Raw genomic sequence first — 16,779 nt, 5'->3', positions numbered from 1 at the left:
TAAACAGTCTGAGCTGTAATGCAGTTATAGATGTGTCTCCTGCAGAAGCTGAGCGTGTGTGTGTGCGTGTGTGTAGGTATTGATCGTGAGTTCAGATTTCTGGGGAGAGAACATCTTTTTTTGGGATGGGGGGCTTATTTCACCTGGAAGAATCCATTATAAATGACTTTATAGTTAAAACATTTTCTTGTAGTTGAAGCGAAAAACAAAGGATGAATAAGTAAAGTGTGCCATGCATGCTGTGGGCATCGATCTGAAGCTCACATTTCTGGGTAGACAGGCTGCTTTGAGGCCAAAGTTACAGTCTAGTGCTCAGATTTGAAGCATTTGTAAAGTTGTGGGAGTGATGGGAAGGAGTATGACTTCCAGCTTGTGTCCTAACTAAAGGAAAATAATCCCACGCGTGGAGTGGCTTGCTGCGAGGCCTCTCTCCGGCTGAGGCCTCTTTGATTCTCGTCCCTGAGCCTCTCCTGGGTGTCGTTGCTTATTGAGAGGAGCTCATCACTGTCTCCTGGCCTCTTTGAAGGTGTGCTGCAGGGATGTAACTCACCTTTCTCCACCTCCGGTTTCATGACAAATTCCCCCTCCAGCTACTCAGAGTGATGACCACACACAGATGTGGGCTGAGTGGAGCGAAGCAGCGATGCTGACAGTTTACAGCCCTGCAGCTTCATCAGTGGAGCATCGGGCCTCGTTCGCTGTAGTGGCTTTATTCTCATCGCATTAGAGGAGAAGCATCTGCGACTCTCTGCATATGTTTAACTGTGGCTCCATTAGCGTCACGCTAAATAAAACTCTTACTTTGTTCACTTGCTTCCTGCTTTCTTGCAACTTTTTCCATCACAGGCTTGGGTGAAACACGATAAATGTTTCTTTGGAGAGAAGTCTTCCTATACAATTTGAAACCAGAAACTTGTAGTTATTGGTATTATAGTTGGGAAAAACAGAGGAGGAAAGGTGTTTCTCTCTGTGTTGGCAACCGATGGACTAAATAACCTCCAAACTGTAAAAATATGACTCCATTATCAACTCCGGTTATTCAAAACTATTAAAGAACTGACAAAAAACCATAAAAATGAAATTATAGAGGTCACACTCAGCTTCCCGTCTGCATATTTATTCACAAACTGGAGGAAAAGATTAATGTGAGTGGTTTTTGATCAGTGTTTCCTAACATATCAGATTATTTTATTTAATTTTCAACCACAGAATTGTTCTGGGACATAAAAGCTTTTCTAAGACAAATGATAATTCACTGCTAAAAAGTTGCATAAATGCTGCTTTGTTCCAGTTCAGTTTCCAAATCTGTTTAGTTTTTGCAGATTCATTGTCAAGATATGAGAAGATTAATTTATTTCTAAAATAAAACAAGTTATACGTGAGTTAAAGTGAGTTTTCAGGCAAAAGTCTGAGTGTTTGCACTGCAGATCTGACTCCGTGGTAGGTCAGGTTGGTGCTGATATCCTTCAGCTTCTTGTTGACCCCAACAAGCTCCTCCCTGAGTCAGGAACCTCCCAGCAGTCTGGCAGAAGGTCCAAAAGGAACAAAATGTACCGTATAGCAGAGGTAGCGCCAAACATCACCAGCAGAGCCGGTACACTGCGATGGAAAGTCAGGTGGTCGTCCTCTCCCGCGGCTTCATGTGTAATTTGAGATGTTTCCCTGTTTAAAGATCACTTTTGAGAGAAGGGATCAGCGAGCGATCTGCTGTTCCACATCTGGTATCCGCTGTGTTGGAGTGTGTTGGTGTGTGGGGATGCGGGCGTGTGTGTTAGTCGGCCAGCGTTTAGCTCCATGAGGAAGTTGCGACTGCTTCTCGTTTGAACTGCAGGTGGTGAGCATTACCTGCGGTCCCTCCGGAGGCCTGTCAGCCGTGCATCAGTCTGGGGAACCTGCAAACTCCCCTCATTAGAATATTTATTCACCAAGCAGATGTTCTTATCCAGGGCAATTACCTTTGGCTTACATTTCCCTGTTGCCCACTGATATAGATGAATGTGTATACAAAGACGTCCCAGGTTATGCATGGGACCCCGGGGTGCCACCCTCCACATATGCACGGCGGGCGAGGCGGCGACCGTCTGGCCTGTGGCTCAGCTCAGCCTGAAAACTCCTGCCTCCACTGCACCGCCGTAATTGGAGGAAGTGGAGGCGACGTTTCCTGCGATGGCCACACAGTGATGGAGAGATGGCCTGTATATCATTCTCTCCAGCCGGCTGTTCCTTTGAATTAGAGACAGAGAGAAAAGGGGAAGAGGCATGGAGTGGAGAAACCATGCATGCTTCTGTCCTCCCCTCAGTGTGATGAATAATTTAGCAGTGCAGGGCCCTTGCTGTCGAGTAGAGATGGTGGTAATGGGGAGACTGGATATATATGGCATGGCAATGCTTTACGTTAGACTTCCCCAACCAACGCAGTCGAGTGTGCCGCGAGCTGCTCTCCTGATGTGTTTTGCCTGCATTAATGCAACGCTTTTATTTATCGGCAGAGACTATAACAGACGTGTGGAAATGGTTTATCTGTGGCCACCGGTGAGGGCGCCGGCTGCTGTGATTGGGTCATCCGTGGTGCATTACAGTATTTCACAAGACGAGCTGGAAGATTTCATGTGTGCGTTTATTTCACGCTCCATATATGTGCAGCATCGAGCCGTGTTGAGGTTTGCAGGAATTCATAACGAACAGAGCTGATCAGCCATTCTGGACGGTAGGACCGCCGGTATCATATTGCAAGATGAAGTGCTTGCGATGGTTTGTTAATGTATTAATTGATCTGTGTCCTCAGACGGGCGAATCAGGAGTAGTGTCACGTAGACTCTTTAGTACTCCCCGAGACGCCTTCATTAGCTGCTGCTGGCCGGCTCTCCACCCCCATTACAGGACCACGTCGCCACACACTTTACCTGACTGCTGTAATAACTTCAGACGTTTCTATCTGCTGGCCAGACCTCCGACGGCCCGAACCGTTCGGGGGCTTAACATCAAATGCGAGGCACTCCTTTGAACGGCTGACACTGCAGGTGATTCACTCTGGGGGTGTCGTGTGGCGTTGTTTTGTCTGCCAGCGGTTGCTCTCCTTTTCTTCTGAGCTTGAATAACGGCTGTTGCAATCAGTCATTAACTTCCAGCTGAATGTTTTATAACGTGGAAGGGTGCACATGCCTTTGTTGCGTCAGGCGAGCCGAGGAAGCAGCAGCGGAGTCGCTACATCCAGGAAACCTGTTATCTCCTTAACCGCTAATACCAAGGAGATTCTTGCAACTTCATTGGGTTGTGAAATTGTATATTTTTCAAGTGCAATGCTGAGTTCATTGAAAATGCTTTCATAGAGAAACAGGAGGGTAGCAGAGGTTTATTTCCATTCATGATTTGGGAAGCGGGGCCTCGCCCTTTGTTCTCTGCGGGATCATTTGCAATCAGTAGCTTCAGCAATAATTCTGTCAGCTTTTGGTCTCTTCCTCTTGGGGCTAATGGGTCTACAGCCCAGCTAATTGTGATTAGGACTCTGACAGCAGGTCTTACTTGCAGGATTTTCACACCACAGTCTTCTTTGATATTAGCTGCACAGCTGATAAAGAGATTAGATAGAAGAGAGGAGGGAGGGGCGGCGGGAGGTGGTCGGTGTTCTTAAACTACAGAAAGACACCTACACGGGGGAAATCACTGGTGAGTTTAGCAGAGGAAAATAAATCCGGCCGCAGTAAAAGCCTTGCGCTCGCTTATTGCACCTGCTATCATTAGCACTTTTGTACACATGGTCAGCCTCCCAGGGAAAAGTCATTATCCAGCTGTGCCGTTATTTTTCTGCTGTTTTCTCCTAGTGGAGTGTGACTTCAGGGCTATAGCCAGCGCACCATTTAATGCCTCCAACACAATAAAGGACTCTAGCCTTAATGATGTGGGATTGGATGGCCATGCCTCAGGTTGTCCAGGGGCTTGTGAGCTGTTACTACGAGCGGCCATTTTGCCTCGCCGCTGTTGAGGCTCCATGTCAATTCAACTCGGAGCAGTCCAGAGGAGGCGAAAATAAAATTTCCTGATTAACTGTTGCCTCCTCGTTTAAGCAGCAAAGCGATGCAGCCAGAGGAGGGGAAGGATGGAGGGTTGCCAGAACGCGAGGTGAAAGCGCTCTGTTTTCCTCCGACTGAGTGAACAATCCTGCATGAACGAGTGGCATGCAGCGAGATGTTTGATTATGCAGAATAATGGTTTAAACTAAAGCAAAGCAGACGTTTTACATCCTAATGACTCAGAAAATTAAATATTAAGAGCACGGCTTCTCCAACAAAAGGAAGAGCCGAGGAAACTGGAGCAAAAGTTCAAACGTTTCTGCCCCAAATTTCCAACCTAAAAATACGCAACAGCATCATTTGCACATTTGCAGCAAGACGATGGGATCACAACACGTGTCATTCAGTCTGCAAGGAACACAATAAACAGTTTTCTGAGCAATTTAGACGTCATGGCCTAAAAATGTCCCCATTCAGCTGATCCAAGGGAAGAAAGGGCTTCTCTCAGCGCTGATTCAGTTTCACAAGTTGCCTCTCCTTCATAGTGGAGCGTCACACTCCTGGCAATTATGTTTTCCAGCCTTCATTGCTTTACTTTCCTGATCTCGGCCTGTTGCGCCGGTAGCTGCAGAAGTCTCTCATGGCAGTCCTTCATCCTAGTCGGCCGCGTTGCAGCAGAAGGCGTGTGCATCGCTAACACGCTAGTGCCATAGATATGCCCCGAAGTGTCAACTCTCACATACGGAAAAGATTGGAGGAGAGGTCCCTTTGAGAAGGCAGCAACATATCCATTGGCAACCTGCCATGCATGATACGAAAAACCTCCACTGGCCTCCCTTTCACTGCAACAAATGTCATTTATGTGGCTTCCACCATTTTAAAACCCAGTTTTCTAACTGAATGTGGAAGGAGAAACTGTTGGTGGAAGGTTTTAGTTGCTTTACTCATCTTTGCTTGGAAGCATGTCCTCTATTGGCTTAATGAAAACCTCATTGGAGTCTGGCTGTGCCTCTCTATACAGCTGTGCTCCTACAGGACTCCCATCCACATACAAGCATTTACATTTGCACACATTAGCATACATTAGCAGGAGCTGCGTGAGGACAAATTAGATTGAAAACCAGCGCCCCAATCTTTCATGAAACCTAAATAAAATAAGTGTTGTTCCATTCGGAGGCTTTCTGAAGGCGGGCGGAGTCTGGTGGGTGTAATGCCGACACACAGGGTGCGTTTGATTCGCTGATTCTGCTGTTTTTACACACTGTGGCATTTTATCAGTGCAGCTTTAGCTTTAACTGCTTTTAGAGATTTTATGGGCAAATAAAATGTTGAGGAAACAGAATTAAATTCTGAATTTAATAAATGTCTATATATACGCAGAAAAATAGATAATTTTTACTCCTCTATAACTAAAATAATCTTACAGTCATAATTTTTTATGTTTCGCTCCAAAACATATTGCATTGACCCTGCAAAATCAAAATCTTATCAAGTACTTTTTCTAGTTTCTTGTGCAAATGCAATTGAAAAAGGACAAAACTAACTTAAAAGTATATTTTCAACAAGAAATAGGAGTTTGTTTTAAGTAAATAATTCCTTTACATCGACGAATAAAACGTAAAAGTTTCACCACTAGCAGATTATTTCACTTATAACAGGAAAATGTCTTCTTAAAAGTTAAGAAGAAAATAATTTCCATTAGAAATAATTTTCTAATGGAACAAGTTCTTCTTTATCTAATTTGTGGAAATAATTACTCAAAACACGGTAATATATCTTTACTAAGATACTTACACTAAAATTAAACCAAAAATACTAAAAACAAATATTAAGATTTTGTGTTTTTGCATTGAGATTCTGTAATAAAGGTTTAAAAGATGTTTTCCTTCCTAAGCAGAATTGAGAACGCTCTGTTTCCTTGAAGCAGCGAAAAAAGAACCTAAAGGAATAAATGTAACCACCAGGGAACAAAATGAACATAAACCTGACATTTATGGAAATATTAAACAATAATCCTGTACTGCAAAATGGCAGTCAGGTAAAAATGTTAAGCATGCCTGGCTGTTTCATCGCAGATAAACTTGTATATTTATCATTAAAATGATCTACAGCTGCAGCTCAAACCAAAGTTTTCCCCCCCCAAACATTCGGCTTCCTCTCGCCTGTTTTCATATATGTGTTTATTTTTTACGGGTGCGAAGGCTCCATTCAGAGCTTGTTATATACTCTTCTCAATCAATCGCGGCCGGTATAAACCTCGCTGTCACGTAAAAGGGGGTTAAGAAACAGTGTGGCACTCTGGCTGTAAAATTAATGGCAGGAGAGTGACATTAGTGTTATAGGTTATTGACCGATTTCATGGAATTTATGACCCTAATCGAGAGGCAGTGTCAAAAGGAGTGAAGCAAATAGGAGTGGCGCTGACAGCAGGGCCGCGCTGTGGCCACTGGACACCACAATGTGAGCCTTCCCACTAAATTGTAGCCGGGACTTTATAAGTCTCTGCGGAGGCTCCTGTCGCTGTCCCTGCCCGGGTCCGGAGGCCATGCCCCGGGCCTACCTCCATCCTCCGGGTCAGACAGCGGCAGGCCGGGCAGATGATGAGAAACGCCACTTCATCTCACCTCATGTCAGGCTTGGCCTCTCGCCGTGTCAGCTGCAGCCGCGGCGAGAGTCTGTGTGCATCCTGCTGTCAGCGAGATGCTCCTCTGTTTGTTTGTGGGGGAGGCGCTGGCGGTGGGGAGAGGTGGGCTGGTTCTCATGCAGTTTTCATGATCATTATATAACCTGCTGTACAGTATATTTGTAGCTACCGGTGTCTGTTTCCACGCCTGGGAGATCTGGTCAAAGCTCCTGTTTAAGCCGCGACTAGAAACAGAAATATTCAAACGGTCGGCCCATAAAGACGACTGAACTCCGGCTGATGAATAATTCTGAGTGAAAATGCGGCGAAATGTGACAGGGTTGTCATTTTATTCCAAAAATATATCTGTATGCAGCGATGAGTGCAGGTGAGACGAAAGCAGGACGGTGGCCTGAGAGGCCGAACGCGACGAGCTTTTTGATTGACTCGCTTTTTCTTCTCAAACTGGAAATCTCAACATCCTATGCTGACTTTTTATACAACTTAGTATCCTAAATACGTTTTTCAAACTCCACCTTCTGTATAAACCCCATCAGGCAGAGAAAAAAATATTTACAGAATATTTTAGCATTTTTATTCCTAAATTTTCAAGGTAAACTGCAAAAACACAAAATCTTACCAAATATTTTTTTGGCTAATTTCTAGTTAATTTAAAAAACAAGTAAGTAAATAATTCTTCAAAATGAATGAAAAAGTACTTGTTCCATTGGCGGATTATTTCACTCATAAGATGGGAGAAAGTTGTTTAAAGTGAAATAATCTGTTTATATTTCCATAGAAATGAGACAGGAAAGTACTTTTGTGTTTTTGCAGTGTACAATTTGAATATTTATGGATATTCAACGACTCACAACTAATTTGAAGATAAATAGTTTTCAACACTCAAATGTAAAAGTTTATTCTGATTATCTGCCTATATATGTACAATCAGTACTAAAAGACTCGACTTGTTTGTAGAAAGTTGGATTCTTGTGTTTTTCCTGGAATGAACTGAAGGTACTTTGAGGTCTGCTGAGGTTCCACAGGGATTCTCACCGCCTGAAGTTGAGCAGAAGTTTGTGACCAGCTTCAAGTAAAACTTAGATCTTGTTCTAACCGGTGGTTAATCTCCTGCGGGTGATTCTATAAGTCAAGCTATATTTTGCATGTCAAAATATGAAGACAAACTTTTAATTTCCTATATGATCTTTAAGGTATTTTGCTGAATAGATGTTAAACTTTAATAGATCAATATTAAACTTTAGCTTCATATTTCTTTTTTTACATTTTCAGGAAAATAAATTTGTTCCAGTTTGATTCCTCAACTCTGTTATGGCAACACAGACAATGTGGAAAAATAACAACTTAATTGTTATTTCTTTACAGAAACTGTCCTACTACTGCAATGCTTCAAACTGAGATCTATTCATCTAAAAAATGAATTTAAAAAAGTATTCGCAGAACTGTATGTACAGAAGCAGACATTTCTTATTAAAGCTTATTGAACACCAGCATTGTTCTAGAAAGAATAAATTTGCTAACTCAACTAACCATAAGAAGTTAGCGTCATTGAAAAGTATCCTTGAAAAGTTTTAAATTACTGATGCAGTAGAAAACCTCTCAGCAAACGAAACATGCTCTCACTGGGCCATCGCGCCCTCAGCTTTATGATGCAACATGCTCCACCGTCTCTGCTAACCTGACTTCATATTTTTGAATCCTGGCTTGACTTTGTGAAACTTGCGGTGGGTCTGCTTTCCTTCTCTTCCCCTCTGACTGTCAGTTGCTCTGTCACCAGCCTGACTCTTCCCAGCTCTTTGTTGCGTCTCCATCTTTCTCTGCTGAATTTCTCCTCTCCTCTCTCTGGATTAGCATCTCAGCAGCTGAGAGTGGCCTATCTAAAGTAAAAATGTAGGTTCTATTGAACACAGTATTTAGTCAGTAGTAACTTTGAGATTTAATTTTACAATTTAGTTATTAACGTTGTACTGCTTAATAGTTGTATGATTTTGTTAGAAACTCCACTTGCTAGCATAAATGCTATAAGCACATGAATTTTAAAAATATCTGATTTAAATTTAAAAGTGTTTTTCTTATGTCATAGTAACAAGATTGACTTTGATAAGAAAGAATCTTGCTGATAATGTTTTTTTAAGGTTAGATGATTTCACAGAGAAATTATTATTATACCTGTGTGGGTGGGATCTTATTAGTAACAGGAAGTGACATCATTCTATGTCGTATAGTCACAAATTTAAATTGAAAGCATATTTTTAATGATTTTAATACAATACTGTTAATATTAACAGATCATGCATATCTTAGTTATTCTTCTTCTCCATATTAAAGAGGAATTTATATTAATTTTTATTTCTGAGTTGTTGAAATCAAACTTTCTGACAAACTTGCAAAATAAACCTAACTGTGTAGTTTTTATGTGCAGTTTGATGATATAAATTAGATTTTTATGTGACCGGTGTCCTAAAGAAGCCGAGATGTACTGACACAGTGTAAATTCTCCTTAAAAAATGAAGAAATTTCTGTTTTTTCAGCATCCAAACCAACTCAATGTAAAAACTTTTGCCAAATTTCAAAGCTAGAAGTAAAATAAAAATATATTTACACTGGGAACTCGACCAAAACCACTTGGTAATGTTTTGTGTTTTTGCAGTGCTGTTGGAATAATTCTAGTCTCTCTTCATCAAAGGAAGCTGACGTTATCTGGTAGCGGTGGGGTCCCACAGAGCGCCGGCTCTCTGCTGTTTGTTTACCCGGGGTCCTACAGGCGCTGTGAGGACGGTCAGCTGTGGCGACACCGTTCTGCCCCGCCGCTCTTTGTGCGCTGGCTTCAGTGCGGTGCTCTAACCTGCTCTAAAAGCCCTTTAGTGCGGCCTGACACGCGGTGCTGTGGCTTTCGGTGGCCGGGCAGACCAGAATGAGTTTTATCCAGCAGGTTGAGGGTTGAATGTAACGGCAGTCTCTCTGGGGAGCGCGGTTTTCTCTCCACTGATGTTTGAAACACGCTCAACAGATGCAGTGTTTATGTTCATAATGCCTGCTGCATCAGTGATGTTCAGGGAAACATCAGAATAAATTCCTGCTATGAGTGAAAAATTACATCTGATGAGTTGATGAATGACGCGTAATAAGGATTAATATCTACATGAATGTCATCGTTTGGGATGTGAGCGGTTTCTGTGACGGCTTAATCCCGAGACACAAGACGCTGCAGATAAATTTCATCTGATTGATGATGTGCAGACGGTCGTCGGCTGTGTTTTCTGCTCAGTGATGAACATATAAACATGGACGGCCTTCTCCTCTCCCCTCCTCATCAGCATGAGACGCCCTGCAGGATTTGACAGAGAGCCAAGTAGTTTGCTTTTTAATTAAAAAGAAAATTCAATAACCTTATCAAGACTTGCCATTTTAGTTTTAGAAGTATTGATCAGCCGTTCAGTTATGCAGATCTGCTGCTTTCATCTTCTGGGCAATTTTGCGTGGCGGCCTCCGGTTGGTGAAACAGATCTTATTTCACAGAGTGTATTCCCTAACAAAGAGGCGTGTGAATGCGTGTGAAGGTGAACGCTCCGGTCCAGACGTTCAGGACAGGATGGACGGACTCCCGCGCCTCTGATGATCTGTCTCAGCAGTGGGTTAATTGCTCACACACCTATGCATCTCTCATTCTCCACTTTTCCTCCTCTTCCTCGCGCCGCGTCTGCTAATGGAATTAAAAAACATGTTGCCAGGGGTCTTTGCAATTTGGAAAATAAGTCCATTAAGTTCATTAATTTAATAATGGGCAATAATAATGAATAAAAAGTATTGCTCAATTAGAGGGGAGCGTACGGTTGGCTGTCTCACATTCATTCGAAATCACCTCGGTGTGCAATAGCTTAATGAGATTATAATGGAATTGATATCACATAGGTAGTGAATTAAAGCGTTACCAGAGAACTCATTAGGAATGAAATTCTAATCCTGCAACACTTGTCACAGCTAAAATAGGCTCCTGCTCCTGTTATTAGGCATCCGTCTGAAGGTGAATAAAGTTCTTCTCCTTGATGCCAGCCGATGTCTCTCAGTATTTGTTTGGGATCGTAGCGGCGCTGTGTCCACGCGGCAGCGGTCCCATCGGCGGGCCGCCGCCTCGGGTTTCACCGCCGCTGTTTCCAGACCGGCAAAAGCTGCTGAGAGCTTCAGTTAAAATTACACAGACAGCACATTCATAGTAATCTAAAAAGGTCAGGATAAATTACAGTGCTTATTTCAGTGAAAAAGCCAGGTAATGTGATCTGCTGTGAGTAGTTTTTCATGCCCCCCCTCCATGCTAGCCAGTATATTCGCAGGGCTTATGGCGCAGATTTGACTCTTTGACTTTTACACGCTCGACACTTGATGTCAATTTACTGTCTGGGTTTTAAGACCGGCCGCGGCTGAGCGAGATGAACTTTTCCCTTTCATCAGGATATTACAATAATTTGAGGTGTTTTATATGCATAATGGCTTTTTTTACAGGAACACTTAAAATAATGTGTCGTTGGAGGATGTTGTTAAAATCAGAAATAGATTGGTTCATAATTTAACTTTTCATTTAACGCGGGCGCCCTGATACACCTTGTAAATCCACGTTATCAGCAGTTTGTGCCGCTTCAGCAAGGCAGGCATGTCAAAATGTATTATCAGTGTCAGTCTTAATGTACTATATATAATGCATAATGTGCCACATATAACAGATTCAATCAAAAATGAGATCTCTGCTGCTTGAAAAATGTGGAAATGAGAAATTAATCAGGGAAAAAAATAAGAAATTAAAGCACATTTAGGAAGAAGATGATGGATGTTGACTGAAAATTCAGCCTAGATTTTGATGAACTTGTGAAATATAGCTCATTTCTTCTAATATTGGAGATTTGAGTGTTTAAAGTCAGCTGTAGCCTGAACATGCAGGCTGGAAAGAAAGTACAGAGAAAGTAAAGAGTTAGGTGTTCAACATTCAGTTAGCAGGTTAAAGGAATATTAGGAAGACTAAACCAGCATGGTTTGTTTGGACGGGTTGGGAAACTCATTTACTCAAATGGAATAAAATAAAATACAGTGTTAATTGCTCAACGGCATCTAGACAGTAATGCATCATATATGATCAATTACGACCGATTTTACACTGCAAAAACACAAAATCTTATCAGGTATTTTTGTCTAGTTTTTAATGCAGTTATCTCAGCACACTGGAAATAAGACAAAATTAACATACAAGTAACTTTTCAGCAAGATGTAGGAGTTTGTTTAACGCCAATAATTCTTTAAATTGATGAAAAATTACTAGTTCAACTGGCAGATTATTTCACTTATATCATGGGAAAAGTGTCCTGTTATAAGTGAAATAATCTGCCAATGGAGCTTATACTTTTGTTATTAGTTTTAAGAATTATTTACTTAAAACAAGCTTTTACTTCTTACTGAAAAGTTACTTGTAAGTTAGTTTTGTCATATTTCAAGAGTATTAAGACATTTGCACTAGAAACTGGACACATGATCTGTAAAAAGATCAATCTCCTTCACTTTCTTCCTGTGCTACTATTGCTGTCTGAAGAAAAGAACCGATCCGACCAAAAACAACCAATCAGAGCCAGGGAGCAGGTCTTAGCGCTGTCAATCAACCTTGTGAACACACTGCTAAATGTGCTAGTGGTGGAGAAACAACTTACAGTTACAGAAAAACCGTTTATCTGCCCTCATTGATGGCTATGCTAACTAGCCTGAGCATACAAATGCATACAAAAGGGCATGATTGACAGCGCTAAGACCCTCCTCCTGGCTCTGATTGGTTGTTTCTAGTTACAACTGGGAGCACTGGGAGAGAATAGGTGATGCTTTTGCAGCTACAGATCTAATGTTTGACTGCACTGCAAAAACACAAAATATTACTAAGTATTTTTATTTAGTATCTAGTGCAAATATCTTAGTACACTTAAAATAAGAAAAACAAGTAAATTTTCAGCAAGATATATGAGCTTGTTTTAATTAAACTATTCCTTAATATCACTGGTTCCATTGGCAGATATATTCACTTATAACGAGACATTTTTCCTATGTTATCAGTGAATGAATCTGCCAATGGAACTAATGATTATTCATCAATATTAAAGAATTATTGGCTTAAAACAAGCTTATATATATTCCTGAAAGGTTCCTGCAAAGTTAGATTTATCTTACTTTAAGTGGATACTAGAAACTGGACAAAAATACTTATAAGATTTTGTGTTTTTACAGTGAAGTAGTGAATTGGCCGTGTAGCTGAAACTGAGTGATACAAGAACCAGGGAACTCTAACCTGTTGGGTAAATGGAATAAATGATATTAGCTGAGTTTATATTTAATCAGTTTTTTATTTACTCTCTTCTACAAAATCCAGATTTCATGCTAATCTCAAACTTTTGTCATGAAAACTTAAACTTTGTCTTTTTTCTGGAGGTCGTGGGAGGAGAAGCGGCGTCTGAAACAAACTAATCAGCCGGATGCGTCCGCCTGTCGAGTGAAAATAACTCAGAGTGTTTGTGACTTTTAAGCAGCAGATATACGACCTGCTTCCTGAGCTCCAGCATCGCTGGATGTGTGTGTGCATGTGGGCCGACATGTGTGTGTGCTTAATTAATATTTAAGCCACCTTCAGCGCACCCTGGAAACGAAGTAAAGGGGATTGTGTTCTCATGGATCCTTTAATCCACTGAATTAGCAGTTTAATAACAAGAAGCCATTTGTAGATTAGTAAGATCAAGCTTCCAAGACATGCTTGTGTACAATCTACTTAAATGCTTTGATTTTTGATGTTGGAAAACTTCCCCGGTGCGTGTTGCGCAGACAGCGGGGCCGTGAGCGTGCACGCCGCCGTGCGCTCATAGCCGTCAGGGCTCTCCTGATATTATTTCATTATATTTTGGATTACTGCTGAAATGATTAGTTGATTAAATGAAGCATGGGGAATTAATCAATAGCACTTTTTGATTGACAGTATCATAATTCAAGCAGAGCTGCAGCCTGCAGAGCTCCTTCTGATCGCCGCAGATCTGCTGATTTCCTCGCTGACTTTATTACAGCAGCACTCTCAAATTGTCCCCTTTGTCCTCCTTTTATAAGCTGGTGTTGCTGCAAAGCCACAGCAGGCGTGTGGGGAAATCACCCAGCATGCACCAGGGCAACAGGCCCATTTAATTCCAGCTCCTGCATTACCACTTTTAATTGTTTAATTCTACACTTTCCACTCTTTTCAGGCACTTTTTCTTCTTGGAATTAGCTTTAATGTGGTCACACTGCAGGTGCACAGAGCAGGTAGTTCATTAGTCCGAAGGTTCCAGGTTTGAATCTCGCTCTGACTTGACAAATTGTGTGGAAGCTTTATTGATCAAGACACTGAACCCCAATTTGTTCTCAATGAGTGGAAATGCAGCGCATTGCTGTTATAAATTACCACATTAAATAGATAACCTGCTTTAATGTTTTAACAATCTGCTTGTTTTGCTTCTGCTCCTATTGTCTCCTAAATGCAGACTCAACATCTTTTTAATGTCTTCTCTTTGTTGCTGCACTGAAGTCTTTTGTCTGATGGTCCCATAAAGAAACATTAACTTGCCGTTTTTTCTCAGGTGATGTCTGAAAGAAGCTAAAGCTAAATCCAAGGCTTTCATGGAGCAAATGTTTCTGTTCTCTAATGGAGGATAAAACTGTTGTGAATCGACGGCAGCAGCAGTGGACTTTTAAGGAAATAATCTTAAACCAATCAGCTGCAGGATTAACCCCTTCTGCCTTCATGACAATAATCAATCTGCAAAAACACTCAATATTACCAAGTATTTTTGCTAGTTTGTTGTGGAAATACTTTTAAAATAAGACAAAATTAACTTGCAAGTAACTTTTCAGTAAGATATCCGATTTTTTTTGTTTTTAAATAATTCCTTAATAATGATTTTTAAAACGTACTAGTTTCACAGGGAGATTATTTCACTTATAACACAGGAAGAAATTCTTGTTATAAGTGAAATAATCTGCCTTCATCAATATTAAGAAATTATTTACTTAAAACAAACTCCTACATATTCCTAAAAAGTTACTTTTACTTATTTCAAGTTTAATAAGATATAAACAAAACCAAAATACTTAATAAAATTTTGTGTTTTTTCATTGTATCCTGAAATTTTGCGAATAAAAATGCTAAATATTTTTTCCCTTCCAGATGTGATTTATATCTAAGATTGACTTTAAAAACTGCATTTAGGACATTAAATTTGATAAGAATTCAGTGTAAGATTTTGTGTTTTTGCAGTGCAGGTGTATGTCAGGTGTTGAATTGAGTAAAATGGAGGAAATTGTGACATAAGTCGGGTTTCTACAAAATAAAACACAATGTGATCTTCACTCGGCCTCGTCTGCTGAGCGAACGTGTAAAACTGGATCTCTGTGAGGTCTTCAGATTCACCTGCTCAACTTTTTTTCTGCAGCATTGAAGCATATTTAGACTTTGAACAGTTTTACAGAAGTGAAATCTGGCTTGAAGTTTCTCCTTTCAGCTGAAAGCGTGAACCGACATAAAAAGCACCGAATCCAAAGCAGCTGCAGGTGCTGCACTTTGTTCTGCTGCTTTCTCACATTTAAAGAATAATTCAGGGTTAACCTTGATCCGCAAACATCTGCGAGCATTTTTCCATGTCGGCATGAAGAGCGGGAACTTGTTGATCTGGAAATCTGATTATTGTAGCTTTAGATTTGATAGTTTATCTCTATTTCTTTCTTTGCTAAAAACTGCTAGTCTTGGTATTTAAAGGTTTTACTCAAACATCATTTGTTACAGTGTCTCAATAAGTTGGAGTATATCTAAAAATGTTCATGTAAGTCATTCATATAAAAAGGGCAGCTCTTCATATTTATTCATTCAGCATATTTTACATGATTCTAACTTTACATACATCAGAATATTGAAAATGATTTTTAATCCAGAAATATGGACCATTTATTCTGTGCAGTATCTGACTCTGTTTGATGCATTAATCCAGCGTCTGTGAAAAGATGAAATTAAAATTGTTTTTATAATCATGTGAAACATTGGCTAACACTTCAGCACCTGCTGAGCTTTTTGCACTCCAAAAAAACTAAATGTTGGTATTTTTGCTCCAGTTTCTATTGCAAATAAATTTGTTCACTTCAAAACAGACAAAACTAACTTAAAAGTTTGTTTTCACTGCAAAATTCATTGATGTTGATAGAAAAAATATATTTTATTTGGCAGATTAATTTATAACAAAACTTTTTTCCTATAAGTAAAATAATCTCCCAATGGAATTAGTATTTTATTAATCAATATTAAGGAATTATTGACTTAAAATATATTCCTGTATCTTGCTGAAAGTTTCTTGTAAGTTGTTTTATCTCATTTCAAGTGTACTTTGTATCAACTGTGGTTGTTTTAAAGTGCTTTATAAATAAAGTTGGTATGGTATGGTGTATTAAGTTATGAGTATTATAAAATAGAGCAAAAATACTTCAGATTTTTGTGTTTTTCCAGTGCATATTATGTATTATTAATTATTGATGCAATTTATCATCTTTTTTCTATACTTAATAAATACTTTTCAGACTAAACATCTACTCCTTCTTCATATGAAGCCATGTTTTCTGCATTTGTTTCTGTTAACCAGACTGAAAACACAACTTTAGACCAGACAGTCCAGTTCTTTTTCTTCTTTTCTGGTTCTTATTTCTACTTTTTCCTTCCACTCAACTTTCCTTGGGGATTGCTTGGATACAGCACTCAGCTTCTTTAGCTGTGACCTTTGTCTATTTTCCGCTCCATGTAGAGAGTTTCAGTGACATCTGTCAAGTCAGCATTCTTCTCCATGACGGTTCAGCGGAAAATATTCTTTTTTATTGGTTTAATGTAACATTACTAATGAAATAGATTATTTGAGTTTCTGTTTCTGAGTTGAATTGCTGAAACTTGTAATATGTTTGATGATTTAACTCTGAGAGGTTCTGGTTTTAGTGTTTTCTTCTGAAACGTTCGTTTAAAGCAGAGAGCTGCAAGTGTTTCTGTGTGTTCAAAGCGTTGATGTGTTTTGCATCAATAGTAGATTCTCACACACACACGCACAC

General features: G+C 40.1%; 1 protein-coding gene across 10 annotated transcripts in view; it reads left to right on the top strand.

Annotated features, from left to right (window-relative positions):
• The window catches only part of LOC102237105 (RNA binding fox-1 homolog 3), a 538,118-nt gene that overhangs the window by 401,591 nt on the left and 119,748 nt on the right, over positions 1-16,779 (top strand). The window lies entirely within an intron of this gene.

Source organism: Xiphophorus maculatus, chromosome 16 (genome assembly GCF_002775205.1).
Source record: "Xiphophorus maculatus strain JP 163 A chromosome 16, X_maculatus-5.0-male, whole genome shotgun sequence".
Lineage (NCBI taxonomy): Eukaryota > Metazoa > Chordata > Actinopteri > Cyprinodontiformes > Poeciliidae > Xiphophorus > Xiphophorus maculatus.
The sequence above is the reverse complement of the archived record's forward strand: the minus strand, read 5'-3'. Positions and strand labels throughout refer to the sequence as shown.